Here is a 6,258-nt window from a genome sequence, read left to right on the forward strand (position 1 = left end):
TTATTTGTTGGTTTCATTTCTGTGAAATGTCTATGTGATATCTCGCCTTCTCTCACTGTTCATCAGATTTACTTGCGACAGTAACGTATTCTTATCGCATGACTCAAATTCTATAACCAATGTATAGTATGACGTCAACATTACAGAAAGAGAACAAACATTTCAATGACCGGACGGATACGTCACAATTTTGCGGGAAAAAAAAATTCGCACTAGGCAGTTTTGAACACAGCTCGCCTGCTTGCAGTCCAACAACACGATCGCTTAAAAATTGTTCAAATGGCTCTAAGGACCATGGGACTTAACATCTGACGTCACACATATCCATGCCCGAGGCAGGTTTCGAACCTGCGACCGTAGCAGCCGTGTGGTTTCAGACCGAAGCGCCTAGAACCGCTCGGCCACAAAAGTCGGCCGTGAACGCTTACCCACGACGCCGTTACTTCTTCAGGCTGCTCTTTGTTGCATTTTTTGTTTTTGGACCGTTCACAGTTTATATTTCGCTCTTTCCTAACAATTCAGCACACCTTCTTCCAGTTTTCATGCTTGATCTGTGTTCAGTTTTTGACGGTCTGTCTATCCACTGGACCAGCTTACCACTAAATCTGAGAGGGTGCAATGGGGAGTTTCACCTGTCAGCGCCTCAAATGGATTGCTGTATGACAAAATTCGTTACTTAGTATACTATAACTCATTCAGAAACTCACGAAATAGGTTTACTGACAGTACAGCTTTAAGATATACTGACGTCCGATCTAATTTTACTGTAGTATACAGGGTGGTCCATTGATCGTGACCGGGCCAAATATCTCACGAAATAAGCGTCAAACGAAAAAACTACAAAGAACGAAACTTGTCTAGCTTGAAGTGGTAAACCTGATGGCGCTATGGTTGCCCCGCCAGATGGCGCTGCCATTGGTCAAACGGATGTCAACTGCGTTTTTTAAAACAGGAACCCCCATTTCTATTACATATTCGTGTAGTGGGTAAATAAATATGAGTGTTTTAGTTGGACCACTTCTTTCGCTTTGTGATGGATGGCGCTGTAATAGTCACAAACGTATAAGTTAATCGAATAACAAGATTTCGGATGTGAAGAAGCTGCACGCCAGTTGCGTTAAAAAAACAATTTTTAACGCAACTAGTGTGATATTTCCTCACATCGGCACTCTTCAAAAGCAGTTGCCGTAACTGATGAACAAAAATCGAAATGACAGGAATAGTTTTTGCGGTGGGCGGAAATGTGTGTGGCTAAATGTTCACGTAATCGGCGCTACCAACAGAAACTGCAACGTACGACGCAGTTTTCGCACTACACTACAACTGCTAGGTCGCTGCCGTTTCCAGAAATGAAAAAAAAAACAAACAAACAGGGTACTTCTACATCTACATCTACATTTATACTCCGCAAGCCACCCAACGGTGTGTGGCGGAGGGCACTTCACGTGCCACTGCCATTACCTCCCTTTCCTGTTCCAGTCGCGTATGGTTCGCGGGAAGAACGACTGTCTGAAAGCCTCCGTGCGCGCTCTAATCTCTCTAATTTTACATTCGTGATCTCCTCGGGAGGTATAAGTAGGGGGAAGCAATATATTCGATACCTCATCCAAAAACGCACCCTCTCGAAACCTGGACAGCAAGCTACACCGCGATACAGAGCGCCTCTCTTGCATAGTCTGCCACTTGAGTATATTAAACATCTCCGTAACGCTATCACGGTTGCCAAATAAGCCTGTGACGAAACGCGCCGCTCTTCTTTGGATCTTCTCTATCTCCTCCGTCAACTCGACCTGATACGGATCCCACACTGATGAGCAATACTCAAGTATAGGTCGAACGAGTGTTTTGTAAGCCACCTCCCTTGTTGATGGTCTACATTTTCTAAGCACTCTCCCAATGAATCTGAACCTGGTACCCGCCTTCCCAACAATTAATTTTATATGATCATTCCACTTCAAATCGTTCCGCACGCATACTCCCAGATATTTTACAGAAGTAACTGCTACCAGTGTTTGTTCTGCTATCATATAATCATACAATAAAGGATCCTTCTTTCTATGTATTCGCAATACATTACATTTGTCTATGTTAAGGGTCAGTTGCCACTTCCTGCACCAAGTGCCTATCCGCTGCAGATCTTCCTGCATTTCGCTACAATTTTCTAATGCTGCAACTTCTCTGTATACTACAGCATCATCCGCGAAAAGCCGCATGGAACTTCCGACACTATCTACTTGGTGTGAAGTATTCCACACAGATCCGATATGTGGCGAAACCGAACGACGCACCCATCGGACACCTTTTATTGTGCCGCTTACATGCAGTTACCATGGTTAGCAAAGTGGTTATCACCAAGTGTGAACGTGACTCGCTTTCCTTTCAATTCTTGCTCTAAAGGGGATAAGCAGGCTGCCAGATTGTTGATGTACAGAATATCTAATAATAAATCAATACTTAAATATTTAATTCTAAAACCAGCGTATATTTACAATGTGTGTGTTTATTTGGCCGCAGCGTCGGTACTTTTTCCGTAGGTATGTTGATACCTATTTTCGATATATCGAGGACCGTGTACGACAGTGTTTTAAGTATCAGTATATTGGATTCACGATAATTTGAAAATATCAACAGCCCTACGGCATGGCGGCCGAAAATATCCAAGATACAGAAGGGTCCAGAAAAATGGAGACACACCTTGATAGTTAAAATCCTTGGAACAAAATGACGTATCGGTGCAATTCTACGCGGTAGCGTAGTCCACTGTTTTCTCACCGGATGCTGGCGTGCGTTTTCCATATGGAGGTAAAAAAGGGGAGATGGCAGTATAGACTTCCCTGTACTTTTGATGCCAGAGTGGGCGGGGCCTGCCGCCATATTAAATACAGGGTGTGGTGGATAAGTAATGAGACTGGCCGCCGCGCGGCGCCCCAGTCGCTCGCAGAGCGGTCTCCACCTGTACGTCACGTGGTGGGTTGATCTGAGCTAACAATAGAACGGGTTCGCAGTCGCGTCGGAGCTCTGGTGCAGTGAGGGTCGAGCTTCGCGTATTACGTTGTTTGTGTGCCCATGACACTTGTGAAAACGCTGAAGATGGATCGCTCGATAGAACAGCGGTATGCAATCAAATTTTGCTTTCGCTTAGACAAAACTGCTTCGGAAACTTTTGCTATGATTACGGAGGCCTACAAAGAAGACTCCCTATCAAGAGCTCAAGTGTTCCGGTGGTTTAATGAATTTAAAAACGGGAGGGAATCCGTTGAAGACATGGAACGATCTGGACGCCCTTCAACGAGTCGTGTGGATGAAACGGTGGCCAAAGTGAAAGAACTCCTGGACTCCGACCGTCGTTTAAGTCTCAAAATGATCGCCGATGAGGTCTCCGCGAATAAATTTACAGTTCACCAAATTGTTACGCAAGATTTGATGATGAGGAAAGTTTGCGCAAAATTGGTTCCCCGAGTGCTCACTGCCGAACAAAAGCAACAACGAGTGGACGTTTGCCGTGAGATATTGAATGATTTGGAAAGTAATCCACACTTTTTAGACAACGTAGTAACAGGCGACGAATCGTGGACATTCCAGTACGATCCGGAGACGAAAGCCCAGAGCTCGGAGTGGCACACACCGGCATCCCCGTGGCCGAAGAAAGCAAGAACGTCAAAGTCCCGCATCAAGACAATGCTGATTGTGTTTTTCGACAAGTGGGGGTTAATTCACAAAGAGTTTGTCCCTCAGGGGAAGACTGTCAATGCCGAACTCTACAAAGAAGTCCTTCAGCGATTGCACAGAGCCGTCAAACGGAAGCGACAGGACCTCGCTCAACGCTGGCGTCTCCACCACGACAACGCTGTGGCGCACACAGCGTTCCTCGTGACAACCTACTTGACCCGAATTGGAGTTGAAGTTTTGCCACAGCCACCATACAGCCCTGACATGAGTCCTCCTGATTTCTTCCTATTTCCGAAGGTCAAAAGATGCCTGAAGGGTCATCGTTTCGACGATATTCCGAACATCCAACCTGCTGTTACGAAGGCACTAACTGGGATAACTCAAACGGACTACAGTGAGGCCTATGAAGCTTGGAAAACGCGCTGGCAACGTTGTGTCGACGCCCAAGGCGAGTACTTTGAAGAATATTAACGTTTTGTACAAATCGGATCAATAAATTTGTTTTTCTAGACTGAGTCTCATTACTTATCTACCACACCCTGTAGCCTAAAATATCAGCAGACTAGTGTTTACGAGTGCTTCTTGTTCATGATTTCTGTCGTGTGCGCGCAACATCTGTATTGAATACTAAAAATCACAGAGCTTACACGAATAACGAAGTGTAAGGAAGGCAATTTCCAGCGTTTTCCTGTTCTTGAACGCGTATTTGTCCTAGTATTTGACCTCGTTAACGTAACTTCATTTTTGCTGCTATATTTCGGATAACCAGAAACAGAAGGGAATGATGTGAAAAGCATGCTTTCGTAATCCATTTGATTCCGCTTTTCCTGTACTTGTATCGATAGCAAATAATGAAGCTGGAAGTCCGAAACCGATGCTTGTTTGCATACTCGTACTGCTTCTTATTCGTTACATTTATCTCAGCTCACATGGACAACAGTTTTAGTGTGCACATTTGCAAAGAGCTTACCTACAGGTCCTTTGCTGGCCCTTAAACGTGTGCAATTAGGACAGAAGCAAGGCACGCTATCGTATCTTGTGTATCTGAAGAAAGTGAATGATTATTGAAATGTCAAAGAAAGAGAACTGCACAGAGGTACACCACCGTGCAGAACAGAGTTCTTGTTCTATTAGATTATCAGTGCATTAGTTTCACTACAGTTTACACATCTTCTCGTTTTGAAATCTTACGTATGATGCGTCATTCAGTGTGTGGCCAATAATAGAACTTACAGAGTAAAAAAACGATATCATTTTTTAAACATCTTCCAGCATTGTGGAGTACTATAAATGAGATTAAGGTTCAAATGGTTCAAATGGCTCTGAGCACTATGGGACTTAACATCTGTGGTCATCACTCCCCTAGAACTTAGAACTACTTAAACCTAACTAACCTAAGGACATCACACACATCCATGCCCGAGGCAGGATTCGAACCTGCGACCGTAGCAGTCGCGCGGTTCCGGACTGAGCGCCTTAACCGCGAGACCACCGCGGCCGGCTGAGATTAAGGGAATAGTCTCAAAGGCTTAAGACTCCACAACATGGATATTTTGCTTTAACATGTATGTAAGTATTTTTTGGCAATGATTGCCTATCCTGTTTATGACGTAGGCCTACTTTTCCAACAGCAACCTGTTTACTTCTTTTCACCGAATATTTCTCGCCATTAACTCTGTCAGTTTTTCAGGAATAGCCAAACATAGCACAACTAGAATGCACATCTCCTTTGATCATCAGCTTGTTTTACTTTTGAATTTCATTTTGAAGTTTTCAAAGTATGTACGCCTGTACTCATGCTTTGTGATATACCAATAGTTAGTTCGTTTCATATTCGGTGTATCATTTGCATGATAAATCGTAGTGGTGTGGAACGAGTCATTATTTACAGGCATAATTTTTTTTTTGTAAATATGCCACTATGTTGATTTACTATTTTTTTTTGTTTTTGAAATAAAGACATACAGATGATAGTAATTGCTACCCATCATCATTTACACATTACAGCAACAGATAGTCTTCTGCGGAATAGGAGGAGTTGGCAAAGAGAAATGTTTCGAGTTTAGTGATGTCTCTCAGGCACTTTATATATCAATGGGTAAGTGATCAAAACATTTCGTTGCAGCATTGTGAACTCCCATTTCTGCTACAGACAACCTTAATGTGGCGTAATGAATGTCATTTTTTTTTCTGGTTTTGCAATTAGGTTCAACATTCTTCCTTCTGAAGTGAAGTGTGTGGATTATTTACAACAAACTTTATGATGGGATAACTGTGCTGTCAAACGGATAGATTGCCACTCGCGTGCCGAGCAGCAGGCAGGCACGGTGAAAAGTGTTCACGTAAGTTTCCAGCCAGAGCCTTCTTCACAGAAGAAGCAAAGCACACACACACCTTTGTACAATCATACCCACAAAACTCACAAACACATGACCGCTGTCTGCGGCTGTTCTAGCCACAATCTTTTTCTAAAGATGGAGCAAATGAGAACCATGAATAGTTATCGGTGGGAAGAATTTAGGGCATGAGATGCTGATCCAACAATCGGCGCGATTACGTAGCCGTGTGTTGTGCGGGGACGAAACCATT

Source organism: Schistocerca serialis, chromosome 11, assembly GCF_023864345.2.
Source record: "Schistocerca serialis cubense isolate TAMUIC-IGC-003099 chromosome 11, iqSchSeri2.2, whole genome shotgun sequence".
NCBI lineage: Eukaryota > Metazoa > Arthropoda > Insecta > Orthoptera > Acrididae > Schistocerca > Schistocerca serialis.